This window comes from Pseudophryne corroboree, unplaced genomic scaffold (genome assembly GCF_028390025.1).
Source record: "Pseudophryne corroboree isolate aPseCor3 unplaced genomic scaffold, aPseCor3.hap2 scaffold_677, whole genome shotgun sequence".
Taxonomy (NCBI): domain Eukaryota; kingdom Metazoa; phylum Chordata; class Amphibia; order Anura; family Myobatrachidae; genus Pseudophryne; species Pseudophryne corroboree.
Window position 1 is genome coordinate 303,887 of NW_026970264.1, and position 18,964 is coordinate 322,850.

At 47.7% G+C, this 18,964-nt stretch overlaps 1 protein-coding gene across 1 annotated transcript in view; it reads right to left on the minus strand.

Moving 5' to 3' along the window:
* Positions 1-12,053, minus strand: part of ABTB2 (ankyrin repeat and BTB domain containing 2) — a 309,105-nt gene extending 297,052 nt beyond the window's left edge. Inside the window, exon 1 of the mRNA XM_063954554.1 lies at positions 11,960-12,053. The gene's annotated coding sequence lies outside the window, so the exon portion shown is untranslated. The remainder of the gene's footprint in view (positions 1-11,959) is intronic.
* Between the last annotated feature and the right edge of the window lie 6,911 nt (positions 12,054-18,964).

Sequence of the window (18,964 nt, forward strand, 5' to 3'; positions counted from 1 at the left end):
AAACATGGGACGTGCTGGAATTTGCCCATATTTAATGCACACACAATATTGCTGGCGTTGTCCGATGCCACAAATCCACAGGAGAGTCCAATTGGGGTAAGCCATTCCGCGATGATCTTCCTCAGTTGCCGTAAGAGGTTTTCAGCTGTGTGCGTATTCTGGAAACCGGTGATACAAAGCGTAGCCTGCCTAGGAAAGAGTTGGCGTTTGCGAGATGCTGCTACTGGTGCCGCCGCTGCTGTTCTTGCGGCGGGAGTCCATACATCTACCCAGTGGGCTGTCACAGTCATATAGTCCTGACCCTGCCCTGCTCCACATGTCCGTGGTTAAGTGGACATTGGGTACAACTGCATTTTTTAGGACACTGGTGAGTCTTTTTCTGACGTCCGTGTACATTCTCGGTATCGCCTGCCTAGAGAAGTGGAACCTAGATGGTATTTGGATTCGGGGGCACACTGCCTCAATAAATTGTCTAGTTCCCTGTGAACTAACGGCGGATACCGGACGCACGTCTAACACCAACATAGTTGTCAAGGCCTCAGTTATCCGCTTTGCAGCAGGATGACTGCTGTGATATTTCATCTTCCTCGCAAAGGACTGTTGAACAGTCAATTGCTTACTGGAAGTAGTACAAGTGGGCTTACGACTTCCCCTCTGGGATGACCATCGACTCCCAGCAGCAACAACAGCAGCGCCAGCAGCAGTAGGCGTTACACGCAAGGATGCATCGGAGGAATCCCAGGCAGGAGAGGACTCGTCAGAATTGCCAGTGACATGGCCTGCAGGACTATTGGCATTCCTGGGGAAGGAGGAAATTGACACTGAGGGAGTTGGTGGGGTGGTTTGCGTGAGCTTGGTTACAAGAGGAAGGGATTTACTGGTCAGTGGACTGCTTCCGCTGTCGCCCAAAGTTTTTGAACTTGTCACTGACTTATTATGAATGCGCTGCAGGTGACGTATAAGGGAGGATGTTCCGAGGTGGTTAACGTCCTTACCCCTACTTATTACAGCTTGACAAAGGCAACACACGGCTTGACACCTGTTGTCCGCTTTTCTGTTGAAATACCTCCACACTGAAGAGCTGATTTTTTTGGTATTTCCACCAGGCATGTCAACGGCCATATTCCTCCCATGGACAACAGGTGTCTCCCCGGGTGCCTGACTTAAACCACCTCACCATCAGAATCCTCCTGGTCAATTTCCTCCCCAGCGCCAGCAACACCCATATCCTCCTCATCCTGGTGTACTTCAACACTGACATCTTCAATCTGACTATCAGGAACTGGACTGCGGGTGCTCCTTCCAGCACTTGCAGGGGGCGTGCAAATGGTGGAAGGCGCATGCTCTTCACGTCCAGTGTTGGGAAGGTCAGGCATCGCAACCGACACAATTGGACTCTCCTTGTGGATTTGGGATTTCGAAGAACGCACAGTTCTTTGCCAGCTTGAGTCTTTTCAGTTTTCTAGCGAGAGGCTGAGTGCTTCCATCCTCATGTGAAGCTGAACCACTAGCCATGAACATAGGCCAGGGCCTCAGCCGTTCCTTGCCACTCCGTGTGGTAAATGGCATATTGGCAAGTTTACGCTTCTCCTCCGACAATTTTATTTTAGGTTTTGGAGTCCTTTTTTTACTGATATTTGGTGTTTTGGATTTGACATGCTCTGTACTATGACATTGGGCATCGGCCTTGGCAGACGACGTTGCTGGCATTTCATCGTCTCGGCCATGACTAGTGGCAGCAGCTTCAGCACGAGGTGGAAGTGGATCTTGATCTTTCCCTAATTTTGGAACCTCAACATTTTTGTTCTCCATATTTTAATAGGCACAACTAAAAGGCACCTCAGGTAAACAATGGAGATGGATGGATACTAGTATACAATTATGGATGGACTGCCGAGTGCCGACACAGAGATAGCTACAGCCGTGGACTACCGTACTGTACTGTGTCTGCTGCGAATATAGACTGGTTGATAATGAGATGTAGTATGTATAAAGAAGAAAGAAAAAAAAAACCACGGGTAGGTGGTATACAATTATGGATGGACTGCCGACACAGAGGTAGCTACAGCCGTGGACTACCGTACTGTACTGTGTCTGCTGCTAATATAGACTGGTTGATAATGAGATGTAGTATGTATAAAGAAGAAAAAAAAAAACCACGGGTAGGTGGTATACAATTATGGATGGACTGCCGAGTGCCGACACAGAGGTAGCTACAGCCGTGGACTACCGTACTGTACTGTGTCTGCTGCTAATATAGACTGGTTGATAATGAGATGTAGTATGTATAAAGAAGAAAGAAAAAAAAAAACCACGGGTAGGTGGTATACAATTATGGATGGACTGCCGAGTGCCGACACAGAGGTAGCTACAGCCGTGGACTACCGTACTGTACTGTGTCTGCTGCTAATATAGACTGGATGATAAATAATGATATAAAAAATATATCACTACTGCAGCCGGACAGGTATATATTATATAATGACGGACCTGCTGGACACTGTCTGTCAGCAGAATGAGTTTTTTAATTTTTATAGAATAAAAAAACACCACACAAGTCACACGACGAGTGTACTTTTTCAGGCAGACATTCAATCACAATATACTATACTGGTGGTCAGTGTGGTCAGGTCACTGGTCACAGTGGTCAGTCACACTGGCAGTGGCACTCTGGCAGCAAAAGTGTGCACTGTTTAATATGTACTCCTGGCTCCTGCTATAACCTATAACTGCTCCCCAGTCTCCCCCACAATTAAGCTGTGTGAGCACAGTCAGATATTATACATAGATGATGCAGCACACTGGGCTGAGCACAGATATGGTATGTGAGTGTGACTGAGTCACTGTGTATCGTTTTTTTCAGGCAGAGAACAAGAACAGAACGGATTATTAAATAATAATAAATTATAAAACTGCACTGGTGGTCAGGTCACTGGTCATCAGTCACTAGTATAACTCCTCCTAAGCTCCAGTAAGTGAATGAAGTGTCTCACTCTCACTCTCCTATCTATTTTAATTTCTAAACGGAGAGGACGCCAGCCACGTCCTCTCCCTATCAATCTCAATGCACGTGTGAAAATGGCCGCGACGCGCGGCTCCTTATATAGAATCCGAGTCTCGCGATAGAATCCGAGCCTCGCGAGAATCCGACAGCGTGATGATGACGTTCGGGCGCGCTCGGGTTAACCGAGCAAGGCGGGAAGATCCGAGTCGCTCGGACCCGTGTAAAAAAACATGAAGTTCGGGCGGGTTCGGATTCAGAGAAACCGAACCCGCTCATCTCTAGTCTCTACAGAGACTGAAACCGGTCACATAGTGTGTCTCTACAGAGACTGAAGCCGGTCACATAGTGTGTCTCTACAGAGACTGAAGCCGGTCACATAGTGTGTCTCTACAGAGACTGAAGCCGGTCACATAGTGTGTCTCTACAGAGACTGAAGCCGGTCACATAGTGTGTCTCTACAGAGACTGAAGCCGGTCACATAGTGTGTCTCTACAGAGACTGAAGCCGGTCACATTGTGTGTCTCTACAGAGACTGAAGCCGGTCACATTGTGTGTCTCTACAGAGACTGAAGCCGGTCACATTGTGTGTCTCTACAGAGACTGAAGCCGGTCACATTGTGTGTCTCTACAGAGACTGAAGCCGGTCACATTGTGTGTCTCTACAGACAGAGCCGGCCATAGGCATAGGCAAACTAGGCAATTGCCTAGGGCATGTAATATGCCTAGGGGCATCAGCAGCTTCTGCTGATTAAAATGATATGCGGCATGCCTATATTCTGTGTGTAGCAATTCATATTCAGATACAGCCACAGATATAGGTATGCTTCATATCATTTTAATCAGCAGAATCTGCGTGTGCATCCTAGCCACATAGCAATGCAAATAAGATGCATTTTCATAAAAAAAGGTGCCCGACGTTAGCATTGAGGCAATATTTATGAGGACACATCTGTATCCAAGCAGAGGTCACAGTGTTAGTGGCAGTGTGAGTGCTGTGTGCATGTGAGTGGGTTGGTTGTGCAGTAGTGTTCAGCATATGTGTAAGGGGCACTGTGTGTGTCATTATGTGTATAAGGGCATTAATAATGTGCGGCATATGTGTAACAGGGTACTACTGTATGTGTGTCATTATGTGTATAGGGACACTAATAATGTGCAGCAAATGTGTAGGGGGCACTATGTGTGTCATTATGTGTATAAGGGCATTAATAATGTGTGGCATATGTGTAAGGGACATTATGCGTAAAAGGGCATTAATAAAGGTTGTCATAATGTGTAAGGCGCATTATGTTTATAAGGACATTAATATGGTGTATCATGTGTGTAAGGGGCATTACTGTGTGGAATTATGTGTATAAATGCATTACTAATGTGTGGCATTATGTGTATAAGGTGCTCTACTATGTGGCATTGCGTATAGAAAGGGCACTACTGTGTCATCTAATGTGAATAAAGAGCAATAGAGTGTGGTGTAATGTGAATAAGGAGCAATTCAGTGTGATGTAATGTGAATAAGGGGCTCTACTGTGAGGCGTAACATTTATAAGGTAAAGTGATACTACTGTGTGATGTAATATGAATTATGGACACTATCGCATGATCATATGTGAATAAAGTTGCAGTACTGTGTGGCGTAATTGGAATTAGGGTTATTGTGTGGCCATGCCCCTTGCCAGCAAAAACACACCCTTTTTTGGGCTGTGCGCCAAATGTACGAACTGTTCCTATTTAAAATATAGGGGGTACAAGGTCAGAGGCGGAACCAGCGGCGGTGCTAGGGGGCACCAGCCAAAATCTTGCCTAGGGCATCATATTGGTTAGGGCCGGCTCTGTCTACAGAGACTGAAGCCGGTCACATTGTGTGTCTCTACAGAGACTGAAGCCGGTCACATTGTGTGTCTCTACAGAGACTGAAGCCGGTCACATTGTGTGTCTCTACAGAGACTGAAGCCGGTCACATTGTGTGTCTCTACAGAGACTGAAGCCGGTCACATTGTGTGTCTCTACAGAGACTGAAGCCGGTCACATTGTGTGTCTCTACAGAGACTGAAGCCGGTCACATTGTGTGTCTCTACAGAGACTGAAGCCGGTCACATTGTGTGTCTCTACAGTGACTGAAGCCGGTCATATTGTGTGTCTCTACAGAGACTGAAGCCGGTCACATTGGGGTATATGCAATTGCGGTCGAATTCCCGAAATTGTCGAATTTCGGGTCATTTTCGACCCAAAAAAAAAAATCGCCTATGCAATTCAGTGCTTTCCGACCAAAAAACGGACTTTCAAAATTCGACTTTTTGAAATTCGACTTTTTGCAAATTCGACTTTTCTGCAATGATACAAGTGCTGCAATTCGACCAAAGCATATTCAATTCAAGTTTGGAAATTCGACAGCAGTGCTTTTAGACAGCAAATTCGTCATTTTCAATCCGCCACACTTTGGAGGGTGAAAACAAATAAAAAAAATTTAAACATGTTTTTTTTGTGTTTTTTTGGGGGGGAATAGCAGATCTATTTATATTAGAAGGGATTAGGTACTTTTTTTTTTTTGGAGGCACAAATATTATTTATATATTTTTTAAAATATTATTATTATTATTATTTTTTTTATTTTTTTTTTTTTAATGCTGGAACGGTGAAATCATAAAAAAAAATGGCGTGGGGTCCCCCCTCCAAAGCATAACCAGCCTCGGGCTCTTCGAGCTGGACCTGGTTCTAAAAATGCGGGGGAAAAATTGACAGGGGATCCCCCGTATTTTTAAAACCAGCACCGGGCTCTGCGCCTGGTGCTGGTGCCAAAAATACGGGGGACAAAAAGAGTAGGGGTCCCCCGTATTTTTAACACCAGCATCGGGCTCCACTAGCTGGACAGATAATGCCACAGCCGGGGGTCACTTTTATGCCGTGCCCTGCGGCCGTGGCATTAAATATCCAACTAGTCACCCCTGGCCGGGGTACCCTGGGGGAGTGGGGACCCCTTCAATCAAGGGGTCCCCCCCCCCCCAGCCACCCAAGGGCCAGGGGTGAAGCCCGAGGCTGTCCCCCCCCATCCAATGGGCTGCGGATGGGGGGGCTGATAGCCTTTTGTGATAATAAAAAGATATTGTTTTTTCCAGTAGTACTACAAGTCCCAGCAAGCCTCCCCCGCAAGCTGGTACTTGGAGAACCACAAGTACCAGCATGCGGGAGAAAAACGGGCCCGCTGGTACCTGTAGTACTACTGGGAAAAAAATACCCAAATAAAAACAGGACACACACACCGTCGACAGTAAAACTTTATTTCATACGTCGACACACACATACTTACCTATGTTCACAAGCCGACATCGGTCCTCTTCTCCATGTAGAATCCACGGATACCTGAAAAGAAAAGATCAATATACTCACCTCAGCCATGGTCCAGAGATAAATCCACGTACTTGGCAAAAAAACAAACCGAACACCCGCTCCATGCCGGACTGAAAGGGGTCCCATGCTGACACATGGGACACCTTTCCACGAATGAGACCTGTCAGTGACAGCTGTCACAGAAAGGTCTCTAAGCCAATCAGGAAGCGCAACTTCGTTGCGCTCACCTGATTGGCTGTGCGCTGTCTGTACTGTGACAGCACATCACAAAGCCGCTCCATTACTTTCAATGGTGGGAACTTAGCGGCTAGCGGTAAGGTCACCCGCCGGTCAGCGGCTGACCGGCGGGTGACCCCACCGCTACCCGCAAAGTTCCCACCATTGAAAGTAATGGAGCGGCTTTGCGATGTGCTGTCACAGTACAGACAGCGCACAGCCAATCAGGTGAGCGCCACGGAAGTAGCGCTTCCTGATTGGCTGAAGGGACGTCAGTGACAGGAGTCACGTGATGTCCCGGCATTCGGGAGAAAGGGGTCTGATGTGAAAGTATTGGACCCCTTTCTAGTCCGGTATGGAGCGGGTTTTTGCGTGTTTTTTTTTTTTTTTAACAAGTACGTGGATTTTACTCTCTGGACGTGGATTTATCTCTGGACGCTGGAAGGTGAGTATAATTTTTTCACAGGTACCCTCGGATCGTCGGAGACCGTGGCAGTCGGCGTGTCAACATAGGTAAGTATGTGTGTGTCGGTAGTGTGTAATAAAGTTTTACTATCAAGGTGTGTGTGTCCTGTTTTTATTTGGGTATTTTTTTCCCAGTAGTACTACAGGTTCCAGCGGACCCGTTTTTCTCCCGCATGCTGGTACTTGTGGTTCTCCAAGTACCAGCTTGCGGGGGAGGCTTGCTGGGACTTTTAGTACTGCTGGAAAAAACAATATCTTTTTATTATCACAAAAGGCTATCAGCCCCCCCATCCGCAGCCCATTGGATGGGGGGGGACAGCCTCGGGCTTCACCCCTGGCCCTTGGGTGGCTGGGGGGGGGGGACCCCTTGATTGAAGGGGTCCCCACTCCCCCAGGGTACCCCGGCCAGGGGTGACTAGTTGGATATTTAATGCCACGGCCGCAGGGCACGGCATAAAAGTGACCCCCGGCTGTGGCATTATCTGTCCAGCTAGTGGAGCCCGATGCTGGTGTTAAAAATACGGGGGACCCCTACTCTTTTTGTCCCCCGTATTTTTGGCACCAGCACCAGGCGCAGAGCCCGGTGCCGGTTTTAAAAATACGGGGGATCCCTGGCCAATTTTTCCCCTGCATTTTTAGAACCAGGACCAGCTCGATGAGCCCGAGGCTGGTTATGCTTTGGAGGGGGGACCCCACACCATTTTTTTTCCGGGTTTTTCACGTTTTTTTACCGTTTTTTAAAATCGCGGCAAAATCCGCCAAATCGGCCGATTTTCGACCGCGACTCTGGCGAATCCGTTTTTCATTGAATATGGTGAATTCCGGAAGCCACCTTCCGGGATTCACCTGTCGAATTGAGTCGAATTAAAAAACGGCGAAAATTGCCGCGAATTCGACCGCAATTGCATATACCCTATTGTGTGTCTCTACAGTGACTGAAGCCGGTCACATTGTGTGTCTCTACAGTGACTGAAGCCGGTCACATTGTGTGTCTCTACAGAGACTGAAGCCGGTCACATTGTGTGTCTCTACAGAGACTGAAGCCGGTCACATTGTGTGTCTCTACAGAGACTGAAGCCGGTCACATTGTGTGTCTCTACAGAGACTGAAGCCGGTCACATTGTGTGTCTCTACAGAGACTGAAGCCGGTCACATTGTGTGTCTCTACAGAGACTGAAGCCGGTCACATTGTGTGTCTCTACAGAGACTGAAGCCGGTCACATAGTGTGTCTCTACAGCGACTGAAGCCGGTCACATAGTGTGTCTCTACATGGGTTGGATTCCAAGCAGAGCTTTATCTCTGGAGAGTTTGTATGTTCTCCCTGGCTTTCCTCCCCCATGCCAAACACATTCTGGTCGGTTACCGGGCCGCTGTCAAAAAATTAATAAATGAGCTTTAGTGCAGTATGTGTGCGACTATGTGGTAGGGAATATAGATTGTAAGCTCCACAGTCATCAGTGGCATGGCCTTACCGTACGCATTACCTATAGTGAGTGTGAGCGTCCTGTGCTGCATAATATAATGAACAACTGAAATTAGAAATAAAACCTGACCAGTGCGTGTAAGAGGCGGGAATACATACACAGCACATTCCAGACTATTCTATCCTGACTGGAAAATGAGCGGAGGAAGTGGCATTATAGTAGTGCGTGTAAGAGGCGGGAATACATACACAGCACATTCCAGACTATTCTATCCTGACTGGAAAATGTCAGGGCTGAGGTGCATGCCCCGGAATGCTTGCGGTGACGTCACTGATCGTTATACGATAACATTCAGTGTGTACGCGCTATATCGTTCATCGCCGGCATTTAATCTTTGCCTAGTGTGTACCCTATATGGAGATGGGGCCTGGACTGCACACCCTAGCTTATTATAATGGGATGTGCTACCTTGCTGGGACTAAGTACTGCAATACTACAACATAGGAACAAAGGGTGCAGGTGCACCATTAAAATGATACAACCATAATATAATATTTGAGGTTCTTGGCATATATTGGCCAGTATATGAGCCTGCCCACCTACTTCACGGTGACCTCATCGGACAGGTCCCTAACACTATAGGGGCTCACCTCTGGGAAGCAGTGTGTACCCGCCTATACACTCTCCAATCATCGCTCACCTCTGGGAAGCAGTGTGTACCCGCCTATACACTCTCCAATCATCGCTCACCTCTGGGAAGCAGTGTGTACCCGCCTATACACTCTCCAATCATCTGTCACCTCTGGGAAGCAGTGTGTACCCGCCTATACACTCTCCAATCATCTGTCACCTCTGGGAAGCAGTGTGTACCCGCCTATACACTCTCCAATCATCGCTCACCTCTGGGAAGCAGTGTGTACCCGCCTATACACTCTCCAATCATCTGTCACCTCTGGGAAGCAGTGTGTACCCGCCTATACACTCTCCAATCATCTGTCACCTCTGGGAAGCAGTGTGTACCCGCCTATACACTCTCCAATCATCTGTCACCTCTGGTGGTTTGAATGAAAATCCGGTAATGGATGACGGCAAATGACAATATACTATATGTTCCCAAACACTGGGCAATGGTCGTTCATACAGATTTATCCAGTTTGTCTGAACGACCGTCTTTGTCCACATTCAGGCTTTTGGGAACAAATGGTTGACTGTGATTTGCTGCCATACATTACCAGAGAGATTCAGTCCAACGAGCCAGATCATTGTATAGTGTACGCCAGAGGTTCTCAGACCCAGTCCTCACGGCACCCAACGGTCCAGGTTTTAGGTATAGCCAAGGTTCAGCAAACATGGTGAAATCAAATTCTGAGGTGCTAATTAAGTCACCTGTGGCCAAGCATGGATCAACGTAAAACCTGGACCATTAGGGTTTCTTGAGCAGGCAAACGCAGGATTTCTAGAGGGGGTTTCCAAATGCAATCCACAATCTCCCTCTCCGCGTAACACTGGAGCAAGTGTGGGAGTCTGGGGGAGCGATAGAAGAACCTAGAAACAACTCCGGACATTGGTATATTATACGCTGGATACTATAGGAAATACAGTATTAATATATAACACTATAGATGGTCTATATAGTATAGGCTGTATCAAACATATTTAACTAATATAAATAAGTGGTCAGGAAAAGGTTAATCATCCCATAATAAATACACAATCATAATACAACCAGTCCTGCACTTTCTAAGAACACATTCTCCCACCTCATGGTAAGGCTCCTGTCTCTTCTACCTGGTAGCTGCTCTCTGGTCCAGTGCACTGATTGAGGACTCAGATCCACACACACACAGTAAACTTGGTAGAAGCTGCTACCACTGGGCACCTGCAGCAGCTCCGCTCTGTCCCTTACACTGCGTGATGTGGTGGCAGCTCTAGTAATCCTATTATATACTATTGCTACTGTCACAATTTGAGCCACTTGCCAAGAGGAGGGGGGTTTCTGGGCAACTGGAAATCCTCAACCCCCTGCATTCGCCTATGTTGAGGACCATGAATGTGATCTGTGATATCCAACACATTGTACAACCTGATCTAACAATCCCAATCACTGCTGGTCTGACTGATCTGTGATATCCAACACATTGTACAACCTGATCTAACAATCCCAATCACTGCTGGTCTGAATGTGATCTGTGATATCCAACACATTGTACAGCCTGATCTAACAATCCCAATCACTGCTGGTCTGAATGTGATCTGTGATATCCAACACATTGGGATTGTTAGATCAGGTTGTACAATCACTGCTGGTCTGATTCTGATCTGTGATATCCAACACATTGTACAACCTGATCTAACAATCCCAATCACTGCTGGTCTGATTCTGATCTGTGATATCCAACACATTGTACAACCTGATCTAACAATCCCAATCACTGCTGGTCTGACTGATCTGTGATATCCAACACATTGTACAACCCGATCTAACAATCCCAATCACTGCTGGTCTGATTCTGATCTGTGATATCCAACACATTGTACAACCTGATCTTAAGGGGGGTACTCACGGGAGAGATGTGTGCTGAACGATCTTAACACAGACCGCTCAGCACACATCTCTCACCCCGCTCAGCACAGCGCGATGTGCTGAGCGAGGGGGAAAGCCGACGGGGGGCCGCTCACTTCACACAACGGTGAAGTGAGCGACCCGCTAGATTGAGCCTGCATGCAGCTCAATCTAGCATCGGCAATAGCGATGCGCGGGGCCGCGCATCGCTATCGCTGGAGGGCATACACACGGCAGATCCGTGCTTAAAATCTAAGCAATCTAGCAAGATTGCTTAGATTTTAAGCACGGATCTCTCCGTGTGTACCCCCCTTAACAATCCCAATCACTGCTGGTCTGACTGATCTGTGATATCCAACACATTGTACAACCTGATCTAACAATCCCAATCACTGCCGGTCTGACTGTGATCCCTAACACATTGTACAACCTGATCTAACAATCTCAATCACTGCTGGTCTGAATGTGATCTGTGATCTGTGATATCCAACACATTGTACAACCTGATCTAACAATCCCAATCACTGCCGAGTCTGAATGTGATATCCAACACATTGTACAACCTGATCTAACAATCCCAATCACTGCCGGGTCTGAATGTGATATCCAACACATTGTACAACCTGATCTGACAATCCCAATCACTGCTGGTCTGAATGTGATCTGTGAACACCGTACATTGCACATTTATTTAAACAGTCCTCTCCATAGCACCAGATTGCCCCTAATGATTGCGGATGTATGGGGGCCTTTAGGTGGTGCGTGTTCAGGTGGCTGTACCTCATGTAATTATTACTGTCACAGATGGAATATTAGCACCTCTGGTGGCTCTTCAGCTGTCATGGAACTACAAGTCCCAGCATTTCCCGACTTGCATGCAATAGATAAAGGGAGCAGGAGGTGCCATGATGTCTAATAGAATCTATACATACACTACTGACCTGCTCCCACACTGCTGGCTGACACGCTGGACTCCTCCTTGTGTCCTCACACCGAGCATGCTCCAGACCAGAAAGCATAGCCGCCTGTTCCACCATCACCTGATGACACTGCAGCCAGACACCTGAGGGGGATAAGCACCAATCACACGGCTGCTCTCATTAATCACACCGAGCTGATAGCTAATGGCAGCTGTGGGTCACAGAGCGGCATACCTCCCAACATGACCGTCTCCAGGAGGACACAATGCTCTGCTCCTGCTCTTCCCTCTTACTGTATGATTACCATCACCTGTGCTGTACCTTAATACTGACCCAGTGCTCATACCTATGTCATACCTCCCAACATGACCTCTCCAGGAGGACACAATGCTCTGCTCCTGCTCTTCCCTCTTACTGTATGATTATCATCACCTGTGCTGTACCCTAATACTGACCCAGTGCTCATACCTATGTCATACCCCCCAACATGACCTCTCCAGGAGGACACAATGCTGTGCTCCTCCCTCTTACTGTATGATTACCATCACCTGTGCTGTACCCTAATACTGACCCAGTGCTCATACCTATGTCATACCTCCCAACATGACCTCTCCAGGAGGACACAATGCTCTGCTCTTCCCTCTTACTGTATGATTACCATCACCTGTGCTGTACCTTAATACTGACCCAGTGCTCATACCTATGTCATACCTCCCAACATGACCTCTCCAGGAGGACACAATGCTCTGCTCCTGCTCTTCCCTCTTACTGTATGATTACCATCACCTGTGCTGTACCCTAATACTGACCCAGTGCTCATACCTATGTCATACCTCCCAACATGACCCTCTCCAGGAGGACACAATGCTCTGCTCCTGCACTTCCCTCTTACTGTATGATTACCCTCATCTGTGCTGTACCCTAATACTGACCCAGTGCTCATACCTATGTCATACCTCCCAACATGACCTCTCCAGGACACAATGCTCTGCTCCTGCACTTCCCTCTTACTGTATGATTACCACCACCTGTGCTGTACCCTAATACTGACCCAGTGCTCATACCTATGTCATACCTCCCAACATGACCCTCTCCAGGAGGACACAATGCTCTGCTCCTGCTCTTCCCTCTTACTGTATGATTACTATCACCTGTGCTGTACCCTAACACTGACCCAGTGCTCATACCTATGTCATACCTCCCAACATGACCTCTCCAGGAGGACACAGTGCTCTGCTCCTATTCTTCCCTCTTACTGTATGATTACCATCACCTGTGCTGTACCCTAATACTGACCCAGTGCTCATACCTATGTCATACCTCCCAACATAAACTCTCCAGGAGGACACAATGCTCTGCTCCTGCACTTCTCTCTTACTGTATGATTACCATCACCTGTGCTGTACCCTAATACTGACCCAGTGCTCATACCTATGTCATACCTCCCAACATGACCTCTCTAGGAGGACACAATGCTCTGCTCCTGCTCTTCCCTCTTACTGTATGATTACCATCACCTGTGCTGTACCCTAATACTGACCCAGTGCTCATACCTATGTCATACCTCCCAACATGACCTCTCCAGGAGGACACAATGCTCTGCTCCTGTTCTTCCCTCTTACTGTATGATTACCATAACCTGTGCTGTACCCTAATACTGTCCCAGTGCTCATACCTATGTCACATCTCCCAACATGACCTCTCCAGGAGGACACAATGCTCTGCTCCTGCTCTTCCCTCTTACTGTATGATTACCATCACCTGTGCTGTACCCTAATACTGACCCAGTGCTCATACCTATGTCATACCTCCCAACATTACCTCTCCAGGAGGACACAATGCTCTGCTCCTGCTCTTCCCTCTTACTGTATGATTACCATCACCTGTGCTGTACCCTAATACTGACCCAGTGCTCATACCTATGTCATACCTCCCAACATTACCTCTCCAGGAGGACACAATGCTCTGCTCCTGCTCTTCCCTCTTACTGTATGATTACCATCACCTGTGCTGTACCCTAATACTGACCCAGTGCTCATACCTATGTCATACCTCCCAACATGACCCTCTCCAGGAGGACACAATGCTCTGCTCCTGCTCTTCTCTCTTACTGTATAATTACCATCACCTGTGATGTACCCTAATATTGACCCAGTGCTCATACCTATGTCACATCTCCCAACATGACCTCTCCAGGAGGACACAATGCTCTGCTCCTGCTCTTCCCTCTTACTGTATGATTACCATCACCTGTGCTGTACCCTAATACTGACCCAGTGCTCATACCTATGTCATACCTTCCAACATGACCTCTCCAGGAGGACACAATGCGCTTCTCTTCCCTCTTACTGTATGATTACCATCACCTGTGCTGTACCCTAATACTGACCCAGTGCTCATACCTATGTCATACCTCCCAACATGACCCTCTCCAGGAGGACACAATGCTCTGCTCCTCCCTCTTACTGTATGATTACCATCACCTGTGCTGTACCCTAATACTGACCCAGTGCTCATACCTATGTCATACCTCCCAACATGACCTCTCCAGGAGGACACAATGCTCTGCTCCTGCACTCCCTCTTACTGTATGATTACCATCACCTGTGCTGTACCCTAATACTGACCCAGTGCTCATACCTATGTCATACCTCCCAACATGACCCTCTCCAGGAGGACACAATGCTCTGCTCCTGCTCTTCCCTCTTACTGTATGATTAGATTAACATCACCTGTGCTGTACCCTAATACTGACCCAGTACTCATACCTATGTCATACCTCCCAACATGACCTCTCCAGGAGGACACAATGCTCTGCTCCTGCACTTTCCTCTTACTGTATGATTACCATCACCTGTGCTATACCCCAATACTGACACAGTGCTCATACCTATGTCATACCTCCCAACATGACCTCTCCAGGAGGACACAATGCTCTGCTCCTGCTCTTCCCTCTTACTGTATGATTACCATCACCTGTGCTGTACCCTAATACTGACCCAGTACTCATACCTGTGTCATACCTCCCAACATGACCCTCTCCAGGAGGACACAATGCTCTGCTCCTGCTCTTCCCTCTTACTGTATGATTACCATCACCTGTGCTGTACCCTAATACTGACCCAGTGCTCATACCTATGTCATACCTCCCAACATGACCTCTCCAGGAGGACACAATGCTCTGCTCCTGCTCTTACCTCTTACTGTATGATTACCATCACCTGTGCTGTACCCTAATACTGACCCAGTGCTCATACCTATGTCATACCCCCCAACATGACCTCTCCAGGAGGACACAGTGCTCTGCTCCTATTCTTCCCTCTTACTGTATGATTACCATCACCTGTGCTGTACCCTAATACTGACCCAGTGCTCATACCTATGTCATACCTCCCAACATGACCTCTCCAGGAGGACACAATGCTCTGCTCCTGCTCTTCCCTCTTACTGTATGATTACCATCACCTGTGCTGTACCCTAATACTGACCCAGTGCTCATACCTATGTCATACCTCCCAACATGACCTCTCCAGGAGGACAAAATGCTCTGCTCCTGTTCTTCCCTCTTACTGTATGATTACCATCACCTGTGCTGTACCCTAACACTGACCCAGTGCTCATACCTATGTCATAACTCCCAACATGACCCTCTCCAGGAGGACACAATGCTCTGCTCCTGTTCTTCCCTCTTACTGTATGATTACCATCACCTGTGCTGTACCCTAATACTGACCCAGTGCTCATACCTATGTCATACCTCCCAACATGACCCTCTCCAGGAGGACACAATGCTCTGCTCCTGCTCTTCTCTCTTACTGTATAATTACCATCACCTGTGATGTACCCTAATACTGACCCAGTGCTCATACCTATGTCATACCTCCCAACATGACCTCTCCAGGAGGGCACAATGCTCTGCTCCTGCTCTTCCCTCTTACTGTATGATTACCATCACCTGTGCTGTACCCTAATACTGACCCAGTGCTCATACCTATGTCATACCTCCCAACATGACCCTCTCCAGGAGGACACAATGCTCTGCTCCTGTTCTTCCCTCTTACTGTAGGATTACCATCACCTGTGCTGTACCCTAATACTGACCCAGTGCTCATACCTATGTCATACCTCCCAACATAACCCCTCCAGGAGGACACAATGCTCTGCTCCTGCTCTTCTCTCTTACTGTATAATTACCATCACCTGTGATGTACCCTAATACTGACCCAGTGCTCATACCTATGTCATACCTCCCAACATGACCTCTCCAGAAGGACACAATGCTCTGCTCCTGCTCTTCCCTCTTACTGTATGATCACCATCACCTGTGCTGTACCCTAATACTGACCCAGTGCTCATACCTATGTCACATCTCCCAACATGACCCTCTCCAGGAGGACACAATGCTCTGCTCTTCCCTCTTACTGTATGATTACCATCACCTGTGCTGTACCCTAATACTGACCCAGTACTCATACCTGTGTCATACCTCCCAACATGACCCTCTCCAGGAGGACACAATGCTCTGCTCCTGCTCTTCCCTCTTACTGTATGATTACCATCACCTGTGCTGTACCCTAATACTGACCCAGTGCTCATACCTATGTCATACCTCCCAACATGACCTCTCCAGGAGGACACAATGCTCTGCTCCTGCTCTTCCCTCTTACTGTATGATTACCATCACCTGTGCTGTACCCTAATACTGACCCAGTGCTCATACCTATGTCATACCTCCCAACATGACCTCTCCAGGAGGACACAATGCTCTGCTCCTGCTCTTCCCTCTTACTGTATGATTACCATCACCTGTGCTGTACCCTAATACTGACCCAGTGCTCATACCTATGTCATACCCCCCAACATGACCTCTCCAGGAGGACACAGTGCTCTGCTCCTATTCTTCCCTCTTACTGTATGATTACCACCACCTGTGCTGTACCCTAATACTGACCCAGTGCTCATACCGATGTCATACCTCCCAACATGACCTCTCCAGAAGGACACAATGCTCTGCTCCTGCTCTTCCCTCTTACTGTATGATCACCATCACCTGTGCTGTACCCTAATACTGACCCAGTGCTCATACCTATGTCACATCTCCCAACATGACCCTCTCCAGGAGGACACAATGCTCTGCTCTTCCCTCTTACTGTATGATTACCATCACCTGTGCTGTACCCTAATACTGACCCAGTACTCATACCTATGTCATACCTCCCAACATGACCTCTCCAGGAGGACACAATGCTCTGCTCCTGCTCTTCCCTCTTACTGTATGATTACCATCACCTGTGCTGTACCATAATACTGACCCAGTGCTCATACCTATGTCATACCTCCCAACATGACCCTCTCCAGGAGGACACAATGCTCTGCTCCTGCTCTTCCCTCTTACTGTATGATTACCATCACCTGTGCTGTACCCTAATACTGACCCAGTGCTCATACCTATGTCATAACTCCCAACATGACCCTCTCCAGGAGGACACAATGCTCTGCTCCTGCTCTTCCCTCTTACTGTATGATTACCATCACCTGTGCTGTACCCTAACACTGACCCAGTGCTCATACCTATGTCATAACTCCCAACATGACCCTCTCCAGGAGGACACAATGCTCTGCTCCTGTTCTTCCCTCTTACTGTATGATTACCATCACCTGTGCTGTACCCTAATACTGACCCAGTGCTCATACCTATGTCATACCTCCCAACATGACCTCTCCAGGAGGACACAATGCTCTGCTCCTGCTCTTCCCTCTTACTGTATGATTACCATCACCTGTGCTGTACCCTAATACTCAGTGCTCATACCTATGTCATACCTCCCAACATGACCCTCTCCAGGAGGACACAATGCTCTGCTCCTGCTCTTCTCTCTTACTGTATAATTACCATCACCTGTGATGTACCCTAATACTGACCCAGTACTCATACCTATGTCATACCTCCCAACATGACCTCTCCAGGAGGGCACAATGCTCTGCTCCTGCTCTTCCCTCTTACTGTATGATTACCATCACCTGTGCTGTACCCTAATACTGACCCAGTGCTCATACCTATGTCATACCTCCCAACATGACCCTCTCCAGGAGGACACAATGCTCTGCTCCTGTTCTTCCCTCTTACTGTAGGATTACCATCACCTGTGCTATACCCTAATACTGACCCAGTGCTCATACCTATGTCATACCTCCCAACATAACCCCTCCAGGAGGACACAATGCTCTGCTCCTGCTCTTCTCTCTTACTGTATAATTACCATCACCTGTGATGTACCCTAATACTGACCCAGTGCTCATACCTATGTCATACCTCCCAACATGACCTCTCCAGAAGGACACAATGCTCTGCTCCTGCTCTTCCCTCTTACTGTATGATCACCATCACCTGTGCTGTACCCTAATACTGACCCAGTGCTCATACCTATGTCACATCTCCCAACATGACCCTCTCCAGGAGGACACAATGCTCTGCTCTTCCCTCTTAATGTATGATTACCATCACCTGTGCTGTACCCTAATACTGACCCAGTGCTCATACCTATGTCATACCTCCCAACATGACCTCTCCAGGAGGACACAATGCTCTGATCCTGCTCTTCCCTATTACTGTATAATTACCATCACCTGTGCTGTACCCTAATACTGACCCAGTGCTCATACCTATGTCACATCTCCCAACATGACCCTCTCCAGGAGGACACAATGCTCTGCTCTTCCCTCTTACTGTATGATTACCATCACCTGTGCTGTACCCTAATACTGACCCAGTGCTCATACCTATGTCATACCTCCCAACATGACCTCTCCAGGAGGACACAATGCTCTGATCCTGCTCTTCCCTATTACTGTATAATTACCATCACCTGTGCTGTACCCCAATTCTGACCCAGTGCTCATACCTATGTCATACCTCCCAACATGACCTCTCCAGGAGGACACAATGCTCTGCTCCTGCACTTCCCTCTTACTGTATGATTGCCATCACCTGTGCTGTACCCTAACACTGACCCAGTGCTCATACCT